General features: G+C 40.0%; 1 pseudogene; it reads left to right on the top strand.

Moving 5' to 3' along the window:
• The window catches only part of LOC149247320 (callose synthase 3-like), a 73,149-nt pseudogene that overhangs the window by 33,589 nt on the left and 18,356 nt on the right, over positions 1 to 21,204 (top strand).

Genomic DNA, 21,204 nt, shown 5'->3' on the forward strand with positions numbered 1-21,204 from the left:
AAGAACTATTGTTGTTGTTTATTTATATGTTATTAATTTATAAAATAATACTTTGGATAAATATGGATATGGAAGAGAATGCATAGAAGTAATGAAAAAAGTGAATAATATAGTGAATTCTCTTATTTGTTGCTTTGTTTTATAAGTAAAGTGACGACCTTTTTATCTCACTGCAACATATTTTTTGTTTGATAAAAATAAAGAAGAGTTATTTAAGGTGTTTTTTAACAAAGTTATAATTTTGCTTGAACTACGAAATTATTATGTTATTAAGAAAATTTTCAAAAAAAATTAATTGCGAGAGTGTTTAATCATTTTTTATGTTTGAAATAGATTCCCAATCATACTAATAACATCTTACTAGTGAATACTCTAACGATTAATTATGTTATCAAGAAATTTTCAAAAAGTCCGAAAGTGTTTAATCATTTTTATGTAGTAGTCTAAAAATTATGTTTTTGCTCTAAAAATTATGGAAATTCTGGTTATATTTTGAAAATTTTGGGTTGGGATTTTTGTAAATCCAAGTAAAAGCTGTTAAAATTCATAATTTTAGATGTCTTAGATATTTTTGATGTTGCTGAATCTATTTCCACCATCAAAAGCATGATTGAAACACTGGATCATAGTCATAGCAACTTAGATGAATCTCATAGAAATTAAAACAAATATAGGTGAACCAAGGAGATGTAAGATGAGAGAATGAGACTATGGACGTATTATGGAGACTTGCATTCCTATGAACCATTGGCCAGACGAGTAGATGATGCAAATGGAAAGCCCTCAAGATGAGTCTATAATAGTCAAGTGTAATATAATCTAGTATAAGAGATATCAAATGTATGCATTTTCTAATTTATAAGTGTGATAGTTGAATATTGTTGTAATTTTGTAATTTTGAAAAGAGAAATGTTTCCCTCTGGTCTAGGATGGATTTATAATGGTGTACATATATGTTATATAAGTCTTAGTTTCCTTGAGGTGCTTAAGTTTCTAAAGTACACCACATTTCAAGGAGGTTTTATTTTATGGATAAGAGCCTTATGTGAACCCCATAGAACCAAAATTTTATTAAAATTTAGAATCAATAGGGATTTAGAGTTAGATTTAATTAAATTTGTTTATCTTAATTTTTTTTAAATGTCTTGTATAGTATTCATGTTGAGTGTGCCGAAAATTTTATACATCTATATACATGTCATACATTTCATTTCTAGAAAATCCATTGTTGGGCAGCGGATCCCTGCATAACAGTTTTGGGGCTTAAATCCCACAATTTTGGGGTAATGGTATTGTAAAAGATCCGCGAAGTTAATGGTTTTGGGGCTTAAAGCCCACAATTTTGGGGTAATGATATTGTAAAAGCGCGAATTGTCATAAGTCAAGTCAAAGGGTTATCCACCCAAAAATAATGTAAGGTCATGGAAATTGAGTCAGCCTACCCATGGTCCGTGGACCATGGGAATGTATAAATAGAGCGAGGCTCTAGGTATAGAAGTCAGTTCTAAGTTTTAGATCAGATATTAAGTGATATGGGTTTTTAAATGTGATCTTCTCTCTGAGTCTGTAAGTCCGAGTCTTGGGTCGTGGTAGTAGATAGAGGCTCCATAGCTGTGTGCACAGAGGCCTAGTAGAGTCCACAGCTGTGTGCACGGACCCCTGCAACTATGTGCACAGGGCAGGAAGTAGATTGTAATTGGAAAGGGTATTAATAAAGATAAGTTGGTTTTGGAATATTGCATATCTGTTTCTAAGTTTCTATTTAAGCATTTGTTTACAGTTTATGATTGCGCACATGTTTGTTTATATTATGTATTGGGCCCACTTAATTTAATTTAAGATCTATAATACTAATAAGCATAGTAAAGGGTAAAGAACATTCGCGATCTTCAACTAAGCCACGCGAAGGTAGTTGCACTAGACAGACAATTCTGCGGAAGTAGCATAGCATGTAGAGGAGGATCGTGAGCCTTCCAAGACTCATCAAGACATCCCAAGGGTACGGAAACCTGGTTCCAGCACCCTCCCATACTACCTCGAGTGAGACCTCAGTCCGCGCTCTGTGGACTGTTGCCAAAAGGGCCAGTAGTTTCGAAATTTCTTTGGCTAAAACACTTCTGAACCTGGGTCAGGCCCCAAAAAGGCAACAAATGGTTCCGTTTCTGGGACCAGGATCTACCTAAGGGATGTTTGATGTCGGAAAACTGGAACCCTACGAAAAAGGAAATTGAAGATTGGTTGCATCAGAAGCTTCATGAGTTCATAACATAGGAGAACAGAACTCTACAGATATCTGAGAAGAGGTGGTTGGATCGCTACGTCTATACAGAAATCCACGAGATCTTCTTTGCGACATTCTCTTCGGAGCTATATGATTGGATCGTGAGGTTAGCCAATAGCCAAGGAGGGTACAAGCTCGATCAACCGATAGTGTGAACTCCAGACTTAGTGCGCAGACTAGAGGCATCAGAAGATAAAATTGCGTGGGCCGTGGACCATTGGCTCGACCGGATAATAGGAGGGTTTCTCATTGAGTTCGCGATAAAGACAACTGTGAGCTATAGCGAAGCAGAACACCAGTTCCTCAAGGGACCGTGAGGTAGGTACATCAAATCCCTGAATACCTAGATTAAGATGTTATGTGAAAAGTAGGTTATGCGAATAATTAATGAGTGGAGCGACGTGGAGCGGAAATATCTACAAAGGGATCGAAGGGTTAGGGAACAATCTTTTAATTTCTCCATTGCGAGAGAGTGAGGAAGAGCACGCTCGGGTTTCTCCAAGAAGTACGGTCAGTTTCATAAAGCAGCGCATTCCATAGTTATCACCTCCACTTATGCCATCACCCACCTCACTTACTTCACCTCCGTCTTCAACCACCCCACCTCCACCAAACCCACAGTTCAGCATGGTGAGTGCGATAAAGCTACCTTTATTCATAGGAGTAGGGAACGAGGACCCGGATCAGTTCTGGTTCATGGTAAGAGCAATGTGGGAAGAACATGGGGTCATGGATGACAACATTAAGAAGGCCACACTGGTAAGTGCACTACACGATCGCATGCTGACATGGTACATTAAGCACTCAAATGATCACCCAAATGCAGGAATAGTGGAGATCCAAAACGCGCTGAACAGAGAATTTAGCTGGCCGAAATCAGAAACATAGTCGATCATAGGATTTAAAGAGATCACGGTGCTTCCAAGAGAGACCCCTTGGGATCTGGATCAGAGGCTGAAGAGTACGATCTGTGAGGCTAATATGACGCTAACGGATGCACAGCACCACACATGGTTTATGGCATTGGAAATGATGATGAGGTTTCATGAAACACCGATAGAAGATTTGGGGTTGGGAGTCCAACAAATCCATGCACAACTACAGAACCTATGCTTGGAGATGTAGAGCTTGAAGCAGGATAGGTCACCCTAGCCAGAATCGCATGAAGAAGTATGGTGCATGAAATGTAAAGGCTAGGGCCACGATAAGGATCATTGTCTGGTATTTGCAAACTATTTGGCAGGAGGAGTACCAATGCCATTGAGACCAGAGGCATAGCTAGGGTCAAGTGCAGCACCTGCGCTTTGGTGTGCGATCTGTCAGGTGGGAGGAAAGCACACGACAGACAACTGTCACTTGTTGCAGAAGTATACACAGACTCTGCAGCAGCTGTTTTGCAATTTTTGTAGATCGGTGGGCCACAATGAGAGAAATTGTCGAAGTTATGAATTTTTGATGGATCGAACACCTGCCTATAGGATGCAGACTGAGGCACGAGGTCAAGATCCAATTGCAGCAATAGCGCGAGGTGGATTCTAAGGACGCGGGCAAGGACGAGGAGGAATGGGACCCGGAAGAGGGCGCGAATAGTTAATCTGCTATAATTTTGGAGGACCTGTGCACTATGCGTGTGACTATATGAATCTGACCAGAACATGTTGTCCGTAATGAAGTGGTAGATTGTTTGACGTTGATCACACAAATGTGCGAGAAAGGGGTACTACAGCCTACTCCAACTCAGAATATCCAAATGATGAGATTTGAACTACACAAAGAAGACCCCAACGTAAACATGGTGCTCAGAAGTAGCGTGACCACTAGGGAAGATAAGGGAAAGCAACCTGAGGACGATACATGGGTTCGCAAGGTCCCTACGAAGGGACCTGAGTTTTACTTGGAACGCGCAAGGGAGACATTTATGGAAGCTAAGAAGAACTTCACGGAGGCCTCTACTTCAGGTAATAAGGATCTACCAGATCCGAGAATGGATCCTTCTATGCTTACTACCTTTTTAGAGACATGCATGAAGTTGTTGTGTGAAAATAAAGCATTTAAGGCACTACCAGAGCTAATCGCTAGGTGTGTAGGGTCGGGTGAACTGCGCGTAGTTCGGAAATTTGGAAAGCATGCATTGCGCACCGAGAGGGAAATGCGATTGAAGGCGCAGATTGGCGAATATGAGATGGATCAGGTAATCCTGGACTCGAGCTCAGACGCGAATGTGTTACCAAAGCAAACATGGGAATGCATGGGCAAGCCCGCGTTACAGTGGTCTCCTATTCAATTACGGATGACGAACCAACAAAAGATCTTGCCTATGGGAAGGTTGCCGGGGGTAACAGTTGATATCGAAGGCACAAGCACGGCAATGGACATTGAGGTAATAGAGATTGTTGATGGCAACAACCCTTACCCCGCGTTGCTAGGAATATATTGGGACACGGATATGAACAGAGTCATCAAATTGAAGAAGCGGAAGATGATTTTTGAGAAAAAGTCCCTACGCGTAGTAGTTCTGCTAGATCCAGCTGAAGGAGTGAGCTATATTGAACCTGTGCACGAGGATGACAGCAATGAGGAGTTGGATTTCATTTACCAGATAAGCAAGACCAGGATCGGGTGATCCCGACTGAAGATGGAAGAATCTCATGGGAACACGACAGTTCCTATACTTCGGATTCAAATGAAGAAATAGAACGCTGGCAGAACCGATTGCACGAAGTCACAACGCTGAATTGTAACATGATGATTAGATCACTGCGGTGCGTGACGACTGAAGCAAGGGAACTGCCAACAAATGATGGGGTAACAAATGTTGAGGAACCCTTAGACCAATGTGAAAGATAGATCAACGCCTTAGAATTCAACCTCTACAAGGGGGCAACCTCATTTACCTTACACAAATGAATGATTCTTTGATGATTCAAATGACAAAACCTCCTTTCTATATATAGGAGTCTAAGGATTCACAATATAACCCAGCCGACCTAACAATAATAATATAAAGTCACAAAAATAACAATAGAGGGATTTTATGGGGCATAGTAGTAACAATATGGGGCCAATAGGGGCACAACAATATTAATAAGGGATACACCTACAATAGTAATGGGGAAATCACTAGTATTATAGGGACCTAACATGCCCCTCTCCTTCAAAAAAGTGTTGTCCTCAACTCTTGAGTAGTTTTGGATGCTTCTGTATAAAATTCTCATCCTCCCATGTGGAATCTTTAGCGGATAAGTTCTTCAACTTAATGAGATACTTCGAAATTGATTGATTTCATAGCTGTCGAGTTCTTGTTTCTGTGACTGCTTCCGGTTCCAATATAGTTTTTCCTTCCTCGTCAAGTTCTGGCAATATTGTTTGAGCTTGGAGCTTGTCACCTATAACCTTCTTTAAACATGAAACATAGAAAACTGGGTGCACTCGAGAAGCTGCAGGAAGCGCCAATTTGTATGCCATAGTACCAATCTTTTGCAACACCTTGTACGGACCATAATACTTTGGTGATAATCTATTATCCTTCTTAGCTTGCTTGAGGGACATTTTTTTATATGGTTGGAGCCGTAGTAATATCCAATCACCTACATCAAAACTTATTTCGTTGCGATGTTGATATGCCTATTGTTACATTCTATTCTGCGCCAACATTAGGTTATCCTTTAAGAGTTGGAGGACTTGTTTTTGATGCTCGATGTGATGTTCCACTACTTGAACCTTAGAATTTTCTCTTAAATATGATGTGATGGATGGTGGCTGATATCCATAAAGTGCCATAAATGGGGTCATTTTTGTTGCTGTATGGAAGGCAGTGTTATACCACCATTTAGCCAAAGGCAACCATTTGACCCATTGTGTCTGTTTATCAGATACAAAGAAATGAAGATATCCTTCCAAACATTTGTTTACTATCTCAGTTTGCCCATTAGATTTAGGATGATAAGATGAGCTATGAGTTAACTGAGTACTGAGACAAGAAAAAAAATTTGTCCAAAAATTTCCATTGAAAATGGGATCTCTGTCACTTACAATAATCTTTGGGTTTCCATGTAGCATTTGAATTGTTTCCATAAATGTAGCAGAAACTGCACTGGATTTAAATGGATGTGATAATGCACAAAAGTGTGCATACTTGGTAAGTCTGTCAACTACCACCATTATGACACTCTTTCCCTCAAACTTGGGTAAACCTGTGATAAAATCCATTGAAACCTCCTCCCAACGTTGGATTTTAATGGATAAAGGTTGTAATAGACCCGAGGTCTTAATTGTTTCAACTTTATTTTGTTGGCAAACCAAACATTCCACCACAAACTTTTGAATATCTGATTTAAGGCCATCCCAAAAGAATTCCTTCTTAACCTTGTGGTAAGTTTTTAGAAATCTTGAGTGCCCTCCTAAGGGAGAAATGTGCAATTCCATAAGAATCTTTTGTTTGAGTTGGGAATTCTTACAGAGGTATAAGCAATCTTTGTACCATAACGAATCATTTTTCCAGCTAAATGTATAAGATGTATTGGAATCTTGTTGTAACTTTTGAATAAGTGCCCACACTTTTTCATCATCCTTCCATTCCTCCCTTACTTCATTTATCCAACCTGGTTGGATAATAGAAATGGCGCACAACAATGCTTCCAAATTTTCATCCTTTCTTGAGAGTGCATTTGCTGCCACATTTTGCTTCCCTTTTTTGTAGATGATTTCAAAGTCATAACCCAACATCTTTGTGACCCACTTTTGTTGCTCTTCAGAGGATAATCTTTGTTCTAAAGAGTATTTAAGGCTATCATGATCCGTTTTTACCTTGATGTGTCTTCCCATTAGGTAGGGTTGTCGTTTCTTAATTGCATGTGGTATTGCCAACGTTTCCTTCTCATAAATAGCTTTGTGTAAAAACTTTCCCTTGATTGGAAAACTTTCAAAAGCAATGGGTCTTTCATCTTGCATTAAAACAGCACCAATTCCATTTCCTGAAGCATCACATTCCACAATAAAGGTTTTTGTGAAGTCCGGGGTAGCTAAGACCGGTGCTTGGCACATTGCCTCTTTAGGATGTTCGAAGGCCTTTGTTGCTTCTGGAGTCCATGAAAATCCATCTTTCTTCAATAATGTTGTTAGAGGTGCTACTATTCTCCCATAATTCTTAACAAACTTGCGATAATACCCTGTCAACCTGAGAAATCCTTGTAGATGCTTTATGGATGTGGGGATTTTCCATTCCTTAATGGCTTTAATTTTGCTAGGGTCTACCTTAACTCCTTCATGAGATACAATATGACCCAGATATTACACCTCTTGTACTCCAAAGAAACATTTGGATCTTTTTGCATATAATTGTTTCTCCTCCAATCGTTGTAGCACCCTATCAACATGTTCAACATGATCCTTCCAAGACTTGCTGTAGATTAGTATATCATCAAAAAATACTAACACAAATTTTATAAGGGTGGGTTTGAAAATGGAATTCATCAGGCCTTGAAATGTAGAAGGTGCATTGGTAAGGCCAAAAGGCATGACCAAAAATTCATAATGACCCTCATGAGTTCTAAATGTTGTTTTCGGAATGTCTTCTGTCTTCATTCGATTTGATGATATCCTGAACAAAGATCCAACTTGGTGAAGTAAATTGATCCATGCAATTCATCTAGTAATTCATCAATGACAGGAATGGGAAACTTATCTTTAATAATGAGCTTGTTGATCTCCCTATAATCCAGACACATGCGCCATGATCCATCCTTCTTGTGCACCAATACTACTGGAGAAGAGAAAGAACGTTGACCAGGTTGAATTATACCAGCCTCTAGAATTTCTGCAACCATACGTTCAATTTCACTCACTTGGGCATAGGGATATATGTACAGCCTAGTGTTTGGAGCAACACTTCCTGGAATCAGATGAATAGCATGATAATGATCACGAATAGGTGGGAGACCTTTGGGAATCTCAAATACCTTGGAATGATTGTCCAAGACTTTTGGAGATCTGGAGAAATAGATAATTTCGATGTGGAAACATCTAGCGAACATAATTGTGCAATTACACCTTTTTGTTCCTTTTTTAGAAGCTTTTTCATATCGTTAGAGCTGATTATCTTTCCTGGTTTCCCTGCAACACCCCTTAATTCAACTTCCTTTCCTTTTGCAGAAAATTTCATGAAAATTTCTTGAAAATTAAAAGCTATTGTACCCAAGGACTGTAGCCATTGGACTCCTAGTACAACATCAGCACCTACCATTGGAATGGAAAGCATTGGGCTAGTCAATACATATTCTCCCATGGATAGCTTGATATTATGGTACCTTCCAAAGAAATTTATCATTCCTCTATTTGCAACCATCACTTAATACTCTGGTACTGGATATAGGAAGCAATTCAATTCTTTTGCTACCTTACAATGAATAAAATTGTGGGTACTTCCAGAATCAATCAACACTATTACTTTTTTCTTCTTGATTTGTCCTTCTATCTTGATGGTTTTAGGAGTGGTAATTCCAGCCAAGGAATTACAAGATATGGTCGGATTCATTTCTTATTTATCTAGGCTTTGTTCCTGGAGTATATCCTCTTCTTTTGACCTTTCTTGCTCCTTTTCTTCTTCCTTTTCACAATCTATGTTGAATAATTTCTTCTCAGCACACTTATGACCTTTAGTGTATTTGCTATCACAACTGTAAGAAATCCCTTTTTCTCTTTTTTCTTCTAATTGTTTTGGTTTCAACCTTATAGGTTGTGGAAGACTAGGGGCAACAACATTACCATCTTTATAGTTGTAAGTGGTATGCTTCCTGGTTGCCATAATTTTTCTTTCCATTTTTCTTGCTAACTTGAATGCCTTCTCTAATGAATCAAGTTCCCAAAGGAAAACATTATGTTGGATATTATCCTTTAAGGTCCCTATGAACACATCAATCCTATGCTCCTCTGAAATTTTTTTTACCCTTATGTTCAATTTTTGGAACTCCTCAATGTGCTCCATTATTGAACCCTTTTATTTGAGACTTATCAATTGGCTAAAAAAAGTGTTGCTTTTTGTATCCTCATAATGTGCTATCAATTCTTCCGTAAAAATTGCCCAAGTGATAATTTTTTACAAGAGAAAAGCCATTGATACCATACAAACTAATTTGGTTCCAAATATAAAGTTGCAATACGTACCTTTTATGTGTTTTGCACATTATTGAAATCGAAAAATTTCTCCATCTGTAATATCCATGTTGCGGGATCCTTGCCATCAAACTTCCTCATATCGATTTTTAGAATATGGTGGGTCTTCAATCCAACATTAGAATCTATGAAATCATGATTAGAATTTCTTTTGTTCGCATCATGAGTTTCCTTTACTATCCTTTCACCATTAGTAAGTATTTCTTGTAGAAAATTTGTCAAATCTGTCTTCAAATTTACCATGCCTTTCTTCAAATATCTCTTCAAATCTATTTTCAAATTGTCAATCTTAGCTTCCACATCATTCATCTTAGCTTCCACGCCCTTTATCTTATATTCCATGCCATTTATCTTAGCTTCTGATAGCTTTTGTGAGAGTGACATTTGTTGCACTTGGTCTTGTAATTTTGATATATCATGTAGCATTTCTTCCTCTTCTTCATGAGTCGTGCTAAAGCTTTCAGGTTGCTTACTAGGTGTTTGAATTTTCTTTCCTCGGGGCATCAGTTACCGATAATAATTCTCTACTATGCCCTTTGAATTCCTTCAAAATAATTTTTCAAACCAAGCTTAAGCAAAAATTTAAAAAAATCTACACACCTTTTTTTTCACTTTGTAGGAGCTCAATATTGCCTCTGATGTATCTCTGTAATTTTCAATCATCTGGTTTTGAAATTGCGACCTACAGTAGCCCTCTATTTCGTCTTTCCAATGCCACTAGTCTAATCCAAATTGGATTCTCCAAGCAAGAGTTATGCCAAATATCCCACAGTGGCCTGATTATAGACTAGTTCATTAGAGCAAACTTGTATGGCATGTGACGTGTCCCTGTTTCGACCTTTGGCTCTGAAAAATATATACAAGAAACTACAGTCCATCCTCCTTCTATACCTTGTGATGAAATTTCAATTTGATTCTCAGAGAGAAAGTTCTGACGATTTTCCCCAGGTCACCTGTTTGGAATGTAATTCAAGAGTCTGCAAAAAGACCAACTTCCTCAGATCATATCTCCGCAAATATAGCGCGAAAAGCTCTGAAATTCGGACCTGAGGTTCAGTAAGAATTCATCTCAAATGGTTTTTTTTTTCACTTTTGAAACGTCGCAAAAAAAAAGTTATAGCAAAAATGCCACGATGATCTATTTGGAGCAGCGAAACCCTAGAATCCAAAGCTCTAATACCAAATGTTATGAAACCAACTCACAAAAAGATAGAAAAGATAGATCAACGCCTTAGAATTCAGCCTCTTCGAGGGGGGAACCTCCTTTACATTACACAAATGAATGATTCTTTGATGATTCAAATGAAAAAACCTCCTTTCTATACATAGGAGTCTAAGGATTCACAATATAACCCAGCCGACCTAACAATAATAATATAAAGGCACAAAAATAACAATAGTGGGATTCTATGGGGCATAGTAATAACAATATGGGGACAATAGGGGCACAACAATATTAATAAAGGATACAGCTACAACAGTAATGGGGTAATCACTAGTATTATAGGGACCTAACATACTGGAACAACAGTAGTACGGTGCGCTAGAATGGGTGTTGCACGCGACACCCGCACGATGGGGGAATATACATCAAAAGACTATGTCGAACTAGTGCGAAGGTAGAAGACGGATGCACTTATGAACTAGGAGTTCCTAGCAACGAACACAAGCTGGGCAGCCAGGACACAGCAGTGGGTGCGCCCATTTGTGTCGATGTGTGCAGACATGTGCTAAGCAAGCACCTCCCATACTAGGGATCGAACATCAAGGGATGTGATGCATGCCACAAAAATTTCACGTTGACGCCTTCACAAAGCTATGCGGAATCATGAACATAATTTACTAGATAGGATGAACTGATTGGGACCTGCGCGTGCCAGCAGTCCGATGGGCATATAGGTTTATGTGTTGGAACCGGGGCACGGAAAAGGTTCCAAAGATGATGAGTGGAGTCAAGGACATAGTTTTGGGAAAGAATCCCCACACAATCACTCCCATAATTGCAGGTCGCGAGGACCAGAGTGAAGAAATTATGCAGCAGAGCGAGGACGAACATATGCAGATTCAAGAAGACATTTGGTGAGGAAGCATGAAACTCCGCGAACTCGATGACGACTGGGCACGGCTAAGGAAGAGAAGTGTGATATTGGATGAAGAAATCAACGAACTGGAAACCAAAGTAGCGCAAACGGGCCGCGAGAAACTAAGCATGGTTGGATCAAGTCTAGCCAGCCCTACTACTGCATTAGAAATAGTTGCAACCCTGCTATCATGGCTACGACTGTTGGCATTTTGGCACCGGTGTGGCACTATGGTACAGGTGTTGTCCTTGATGGCAACTCACTTTGGTGACAGATCTCAGTTCAGGCACTCAGAATAAAGGAAATCTTGTATACGTAAGTTCACCTTGTCAAAGACGCGTATACACGTGGGTTATACGTTCAAAAGTCGCGTATGCATATACACGCACTTTTATGCACAGAAAAGCGCATACATGGTGGGAAACTTATTTTTGGTCCGTGGTTGTTAGTCCTTGGAATTTGAACCTATGGTTTTGGACCATGGTATCTCGTCAGAAGTGTTGACCCCAGGTTTTGGGCCCTTTATATTGGTTTATTATGGTTTTGGACCATGGTATTGTGGAAGGACTAAAACTATAAAAGAGGAAGGAGATCATGTGGTAAAGTATCATCTGATTTATTGAATATCTGATATCGTGCTAGATCTGGAATACTGGTGATTGGGTTATGGTGCAGATCTAGATCTGAATGAAGGAGGAACCTGAGCGCGAGAAGGATAAGGACTATTGATGGATCAAAATCTCAAGGCTTGAACATTGGTATCTCTGTATGATTTTGATCAGTTATATGTGGCGCACTCTTGATCTATAAATCTGGGTTAACTAATGTCTGAATGTTTAAAAGAATAAATTATCCTTTATAGATCTGTACGCAGGTTTAGTGAAGTGCAAGTGCGTATACACGCTTTTTCTGTGAATGAAAGAAGCATATACGCAGGTTGGTTGTGGTACAGAAGTGTATACACGCAGATTGATGAATAGTGAAGTAGCGTACATATCTTGATTTATGTTCTAGCTGCTTCTGTTTTATTGCTGCAGTATTCTGGGTTCAGAATTGGTGTTTGATTACAGTTACTATGTTCTGGGTACAGCTAACAGAGAAGTGTTTATCTGATTCAGTTTTTGATTGGTGAAAGGGGTTTGGTTGATGCAGAAATACTTGATGTTTGATTGATATTACTTGTGGATCTAGTCTGAAAATTAATGAAACGAGGTCCCTGAAAGCATAGAGAAGGTTGCAACCTTCTGCAGGTAGGAGCCTGCGTACGAGTATCTCAAGCTAGTACAAGAACTAAGGGGGTTGGAGCTCCCTTCCAGGAAAGCTGGAGAACGAGAGAGAGTTGTAGCTCTCTGCAGGTTGCAGCCTGCGTACTGGTAAAGACTGCACCAGTGCAAAACATTGTAAAGAGAAGTTTCTAATTAAAAAGAAGATAGAGACGAATTGCAGCAGGGGGTTTTCACCCACATTGGGTTTCCTCTTTATATCTTGTGTTCATGTGTGTGACTGTCTTCTTCTCTGTTTCACTGGTTCTAGTATTGTTTATTTGCTTCTGATTCAAAGATTAATAACTGACATCTAAAATATAAATCAAATTATAAGTCTGCTTTATATACACAGTTTTCCCTATCTAAAGTTGCATATATACGCGGTTTTATTAACTGAAGTAATGTATATTATCTGAAGTTGAAAAAGGAAATATTTGTCTTGATAATACTAATTCACCCCCCCCCCCCTCTCAGTATTATTTCCAACAATTGGTATCAGAGAAGGTCCTTCTGAAGAAGCTTGATCGCTTGAAGGAAGATCTTTCATCATGAGCAACTACGAGAGGGAAGCATCAATCAGGCCACCGGTTTTTGATGGGACAAACTTCATATATTGGAAGGTAAGAGTTACCGCCTATCTTCAATCTCTGGGTACACAAGTTTGGGACATCATAGAAACAGGGTATACTTTTCCATCAGCTACCCCTACAGATCCAGCTGAGAAGAAGAAATATGAAACAATGCAAAGGCGGTCAATAATCTTCTAGGATGTCTATCTCAATCAAAATTCGTGAAAGTTATGCAGTTAAAATCAGCAAAAGAAATATGGGACAAGATTGTCCTAAGCTATGAAGGAGATGATCAGGTAAAACGAGCAAAACTTCAAACCCTCAAGATTCAGTATTAAAATCTCAAGATGTATAATGATGAAAGTGTGGCTAACTATTTTCTTCGTGTAGATGAGATTGTTAATTCTATGAAAAACTTGGGAGAAGAAATAAAAGAGGCTGTTGTGGTTGAAAAAGTTCTAAGATCTTTGTCACCTAGGTTTGAATCTAAAGTTTTTGCAATAGAAGAAAAGGAGAATCTACAAAGTCTTAAAATGTCACAACTGCACGAAATTATTACTGCTTATGAAATGAGGAAAGGAGGTCCATCAGACATGAGAGAAGCTGCCTTCAAGGCTTCAGGAAAAGGAGAATACTATGAATCAGGACATGTGTCAGAAGAAGAAGAAGAATCAAATTTTGTCAAAAATCTTCAAAGGGGTGCCGGACGATTCCGAGGTAAGTTACCTTTCAAGTGCTTTGCTTGTGGAAGAGTAGGTCACTATGCTGCCAAATGTCTTCATAAGGATAAGATTGACAAGGGAAAGGAACCTATTAGATGGACCAAGAAACAGAATGCAAATAAGAAAAGCTATTACACTCATGAGGATAGTGATGGTCTTTCAAATAGTGACGAAGATGAACGAGGTAATGAATATAAAATTTTAATGGCTTTTGAAGATGATGACTACATGGATGCTATAGATGTAGAAGGTTTTTGTGAAGAGATGACTAATCTCAAAATCTGCTTAGAAGAGAAAAATGCAATTATTGATTCTCTACAATGTCAACTGGCTGAAAGGGAAAAACATCTTAAAAAATTGGAATGTGAAATTGTTTGTCTTAGAAAGGAGATTGAGAAAACAAAAGCTATTAATCTTAAATTTGTTAAAGGATCTGAAACTCTAGATGAGATTATCAATGTGCAGCGTTCTCCACTAATCAAGACAGGTCTGGGATATAATGGAGAAACATCTCAAGCTTCTACCTCCAAAAGTTATATTGATGCAGCAAGGAGGAGTGAGCAAAGGCCTAATAGAAATCATCAGGTAAATCAGGGATAGTTTACCTCAAGAACGAATAAAGACTATCAAGAAAATTGGGGACAAGCTACCTTAAGGACAAACAGAAGCTACAATCAGCCACAGGTAAAATCTTCCCAATTTGCTTCAAGAAGGGAATTCTCTACGGCTAGGACTCCTCAGCAAAATGGAGTGGTGGAAAGGATGAATAGAACAGTCCAACAAATGGCTCGTGCTATGCTTGATGAGTCTGGAACTCCCGAAACCTTCTGGGGTGAAGATGCATATTTTGCGGTTGTTATTCTCAACAAAACAAATGTCCGAGTGAACAACACTCAAACTCCTCATGAGCTCTGGTATGGTGAGACTCCTTCGGTAAAGCATTTCAAAATTTTTGGGAGCAAATGCTATATTAAGAATACTGATGAGCAGCTTGGCAAACTTAAACCTAGAGCAGATGAAGGCATTCTCCTTGGTTATTCTCCTCACAGCAAAGCATATAAGTGTTACAATAAAAGACTTGGAAGAATTGTTGACAGCATTGATGTAGTGGTTGATGAAAAAGGATACATCCCTAGGCAAGTAAATCATGAAGATATTGATGAGGATGAAGACTACTCTCCAAATCAGACAAATTATGAAGAAGAACCTCAAGAGGCACTAGAGGGACAGACAAGGATATAAGAGAAGATTCCATCCAGATACGTTCAGAAGAATCATCCAGAATCTCAGATTTTGGGGCAGAAAGAAGCAGGTGCACAAACTAGAAGAATAATTGCAGAAGCCTCAAGCTATTTGGCATTACTCTCCTCCACTGAACCACAAAATGTAAAAGAGGCGTGCAAAGATGAATGCTGGGTCAAGGCAATGAATGAAGAACTTGAGAAGATAAAAAAGAACAACACTTGGGAGTTGGTTCCTAGACCAAAAGATAAGAATGTCATAGGAACAAAATGGATCTTCAAGAACAAGTTGAATGAAAATGGGGAAGTTATTAGAAACAAGGCCAGGCTTGTTTGTAAAGGGTATGCTCAACAAGAAGGAATAGACTTTGAAGAAACTTTTGCTCCTATTGCTAGACTTGAAGCCATTTGAATGCTCCTTGCTCTCTCAAGCTTTCAGAAGTTCAAAGTATTTCAAATGGACGTGAAGTCAGCCTTTCTGAATGGAGACTCAGAAGAAGAAGTATACATCGAGCAACCAGATGGTTTCATCCTTGGGAATGATCCAAATCTTGTATGTAGACTTAAAAAGGCTCTTTATGGGCTTAAACAAGCTCCAAGGGCTTGGTACTATCGTTTGGATAAATACCTTCATCAACAAGGTTTTTCAAAAGGATCAACAGATAGCAATCTCTATATAAAAATTGAAAATAACAAATTGCTAATACTTGTTGTGTATGTAGATGATATTATCTTTGGAAGCAATGAAGAAGCTATGAGACAAAGCTTTGCCTTGGTGATGTAGAAAGAATTCGAAATGTCCTTGCTTGGAGAACTGACATACTTTCTTGGATTGCAAATCCAACAAAATGAAGGCGGTATCTTCTTGTCTCAAACCAAGTACCTCAAGCAGATTCTGAAGAAGTATGGCATGGAAGATTCAAAACCAGTATGTACCCCCATGGTTACAGGATGCAGCCTCAGTGTAAATGATGAATCTGTAGCAGTGCATCAACCAACCTATAGATCTATGATTGGAAGTCTACTTTATTTGACAGGTACCCGACCAGACATCATGCATGCAGGGGGAATAGTTGGAAGATTTCAGGAAAATCCAAAGGAAACTCATCTTCAGGCAGTCAAGAGAATCTTCAAGTACCTTCAAGGAACTCAAAACTATGGCTTATGGTACCCTAGAGATACAGATCTCACACTTCATGCTTACACAGATGTAGATTGGGCCGGAAGCATGGATGACAGGAAGAGCATAAGTAGTGGTGCATTCTTTATGGGTTCCAGATTAGTATCTTGGTTCAGCAAGAAACAGAGTTCGATTGCTTTATCTACAACTGAAGCAGAATATGTGGCTGCTGCATCTTGTTGCACTCAACTTCTTTGGATGATGCAAACCTTGCGGGATTTTCAAATCACTTGTACTCCACCTGTCTCTATATTATGTGATAATACAAGTGCAATAAGCATTTCAAAGAATCCTGTCATGCATTCAAAGACCAAGCACATACCTATCAAATATCACTTTCTTCGGGAACAAGTGCTTGAGCAAAAAATCAAGTTGGAGTATGTTTCTTCTAAGGAACAAATTGCTGATATCCTCACCAAACCACTACCCAGGGAAACTTTTGAATATCTCAGACAGAGGCTGGGAGTAGTTGATGCTTCGTCCTGTTGTTGAAGCTTGTCTGTTTCAAAGAAAAGTTGGTGTACACGAGTTGGATGAGGGGAATCCATGTACATACGTTGATTTATGCAGGTGCAGTCGCGTATATGGAGTTCTGAAGAAAATCAGCAAGGACAGACTCTGGTTGAAGAGAGTCTGATATGGGTCTGTCAGAGACCATTAGGCACAGGTTCAGGGGGAGCAGATAATCTTCTAATAATGCATTGTTGGCTCTTGGTTCTAGTACTCAAGTTGTTTTTGGTTCAGGTGGATCAGCTGCAGAAAGAAGAACAGAAGGGGAACATGGTTGCTGATATATACAGTGATTGTCAGATGCTGCTGAAAGTAGTTATTGGTGATTTACATAGTCTTGATATTTCGTCTCTATGTCATGTATATCTTTTTCTATCAAGGTCATGTAAGGGCCTATTTTGGTTTCCCCATTATGCCTGGGATGATTGATGCAATTGGTTGTCATATGTAAATTTCTGATGTATCCCCACTTGATTGGGTGATGGTTGTATGTATTGAGTCTTTTGGTGATAGGAAGGTCTTTTATGATGTATAAGTCATGGTTCTTCTTGAAGAACACCTTTTTGCAGATCTTGCCTACAGTCAGGGGGAGCATGTTCAGCACAGCAGAGTAGAGATATATCATGTACTCAGGGGGAGCACAACCCTTTGCCCTTGATGACAAAGGGGGAGAATGACTTTGAGGATCTTGGGATTGCCATCAAGTCCAAAGGGGGAGATTGTTGGCATTTTGGCACCGGCGTGGCGCTATGACAGGTGTTGTCCTTGATGGCAACTCACTTTGGTGACAGATCTCAGTTCAGGCGCTCAGAATGAAGGAAATCTTGTATATGCAGGTTCACCTTGCCGAAGACGTGTATACATGCGGGTTATATGTTCAAAAGTCGCGTATGCGTATACACACACTTTTATGCACAGAAAAACACGTACATGGTGGGAAACTTATTTTTGGTCCGTGGTTGTTAGTCCTTGGAATTTGAACCTATGGTTTTGGACCATGGTATCTCATCAGAAGTGTTGACCCTAGGTTTTGGGCCCTTGGTATTGGTTTATTATGGTTTTGGACCGTGGTATTGTGGAAGGACTAAAACTATAAAAGAGGAAGGAGATCATGTGGCAAAGTATCATCTGATTTATTGAATATCTGATATCGTGCTAGATCTGGAATACTGGTGATTGGGTTATGGTGCAGATCTAAATCTAAATGAAGGAGGAACCTGAGCGCGAGAAGGATAAGGACTATTGATGGATCAAAATCTCAAGGCTTGAACATTGGTATCTCTGTATGATTTTGATCTGTTATATGTGGCGCACTCTTGATCTATAAATTTGGGTTAACTAATGTTTGAATGTTTAAAATAATAAATTATCCTTTATAGATCTGTACGCAGGTTTAGTGAAGTGCAGGTGCATATACACGCTTTTTATATGAATGAAAGAAGCGTATACGCAGGTTGGTTGTGGTACAGAAGCATATACACACAGATTGATGAATAGTGAAGTAGCGTACATATCTTGATTTATGTTCTAGCTGCTTCTATTTTATTGTTGCAGTATTATGGGTTCAGAATTGGTGTTTGATTACAGTTAGTGTGTTCTGGGTACAGCTGACAGAGAAGTGTTTATCTGATTCAATTTTTGATTGGTGAAAGGGGTTTGGTTGATGCAGAAATACTTGATGTTTGGTTGATATTACTTATGGATCCAGTCTGAAAATTAATGAAACGAGGTCCCTGAAAGCAGAGAGAAGGTTGCGGCCTTCTGCAGGTAGGAGCCTGCGTACTAGTATCTCAAGCTAGTACAAGAACTAACGGGGTTGGAGCTCCCTTCTAGGAAAGCTGGAGAACGAGAGAGAGTTGTAGTTCTCTGCAGGTTGCATCCTGCGTACTAGTAAAGACTGCACTAGTGCAAAACATTGTAAAGAGAAGTTTCTAATTAAAAGAAGATAGAGACGAATTGCAGCAGGGGGTTTTCACCCACATTGGGTTTCCTCCTTATATCTTGTGTTCATGTGTGTGACTGTCTTCTGCTCTGTTTAACTGCTTCTAGTACTATTTATTTTCTTCTGATTCACAAATTAATAACTGACATTTGAAAGATAAATCAAATTATAAGTATGCTTTATATACACGGTTTTCCCTATCTGAAGTTGCGTATATACGCGGTTTTTATTAACTGAAGTAGCGTATATTATCTGAAGTTGAAAAAGGAAATATTTGTCTTGATAATACTGATTCACCCCCCTCTTAGTATTATTTCCAACAACGACTGCACCTTACTAAATAGGGGAGCGTACCATACAAAGAAGAATGCAATGCACTACCGAACGCAAGGGAATTTGAAGGGTGCCCGCAAGCCCGGGCTAGCAAGAAAATGGAAGCTTCACATTAGGGGTGCGAACACTTGACTATCTGTAGGAAGCACAGCCTCAACACTCTAAGCAGTTGCAAGAAGGCACGGGACTATAAACGAGTCTACAGGAAATCTACACGGAAAAAGGTTTCCGCGTAGGCCTAGTATGTCACAGGGATCGCGGTCGTGCATAGGGTGCTGCACAGATATACTGGGAGGTGACCGTTGATGTCACTATTCATGACAAGAGGTCTAACTTAAGGCAGAAAGGAGCAGGTGGCGGGCCATTAAGACAGGAATTAAGAGCTTATTCGAGATGATCTGCCGCCAAGAAGGTATTAATGACTCAGAAGTGGAGGGAATGGGCGACTTCAAATTCAAACATTACTATAAATCCCTTGGCGAAGCCTTGAAGAAGCACTTGGTTGTTGGAGATTTGAGTTGATACAGAGCATTGAGACCAAGATACCTTGCCATTCGTAAGTATGCAACCAAACAAATCTAGTGTAGAAACAATGACGGCTACAAGAACCAAAAGGCGATTCGCGGAAGTAGTCCCAGAGCCCAGAGTAACCCAGGAGGAGCCTGGAGAGGCGACAGTTGCACCAGTGGTTCCAAAGTACCCACACACACTGCGACCATAGAAAGACAAGCAGACAATAGGGCCAGTCTAGGTATCGCCATGAAACCCACGAGTTAGTAAATTGTCAATGGGATAGAAGTGCAAAGTTGTCACCATCAAAACCAAGGAGGAGGAGGAAGATTTGTAGGCCCTTATCGCTCAAATTGAAGCACAGGATGATGAGGTGGAAAATGTTTCCCAAGTACCTTCGGCGATAAAGTTACCCCCCTACATGGCCCTGTGTAAAGGGACATCAAAGATACCAAAGGACCTGGAGGCCATGAAGAGTGCGCTCCAGACCCCACTTCTTCCGGACGAAATAAGGTTTGACGGTCCACCGCTGGGATGGGTGCCTAATATAAAGTTCGAAGACTGGGACCTCATGGATAGCGAGAAGTTCCCACAGCTGGCCAAGGAGCAACTATTGCAGCAGAAATGGTTACGCGGTGTGGAGAAGTCTTGGTTACTACATATGCGGTGGATACCCCACTACCACCACGCACCCATCACAAGTTTTGTCATTTGATAGCTACTGTGTCTAGTAAATGATGGGTGTCTCTGGCTGGAGGAGCCAATTCCCATCAAAGTTGACTTAATTCACCGAATTTCTCGGCTGCCCATCAAAGGAAACAATCCCGCAGCCATAGTAGGAAAGAGCATTGACTTGGGCCTCACAAATGCTATGAAGGCCAAATATAAGCTGGAGAAGAGGAAGAGAGGGTATGTCATAGCAAGCATCAAGGATCACGGGGTGTGCGTTTCCACCCAGCTGTTGGCCGACAAGAGCATGAGGAAGTGCCGCGTAGACGAGGTGCCAACATCTGTAATCGTGTTGGCAGAGCAGTGTGCAGAGGGGGTCCAGTTCAATTGGGCGGAGTTTCTCTACCACGAGTTTCTGACAAATTGTAGGGAGGCCCAGGAGCAAGGTAAGACCTTCCACTATGTGTGGCTACTCTTATCCATCCTGTTGGTTGCAGGGGAGCTGCCGGAGGACAGTCAATTCCCCACCATTGAGAAGAACCTACCTGAAGCCACGAGGTACACCTCATTCTAGGCGGCGAAAGATGCGACGAGGGTTCACGAGATCAAGGTATTTTGGGGGTTCATGGAGGCGCGCATCTAAACATGGATCAATCGCAGGCTGAGGTTGTCCCCAATAGTATACAACAGTTTTCAAAGTGCAGCTGAATTCAAGGCAGATATGCATAATC

Source organism: Pinus tabuliformis, chromosome 7, assembly GCF_031772625.1.
Source record: "Pinus tabuliformis cultivar Carrire ecotype Pingquan chromosome 7, CPIR1, whole genome shotgun sequence".
In the NCBI taxonomy this organism is placed as follows: domain Eukaryota; kingdom Viridiplantae; phylum Streptophyta; class Pinopsida; order Pinales; family Pinaceae; genus Pinus; species Pinus tabuliformis.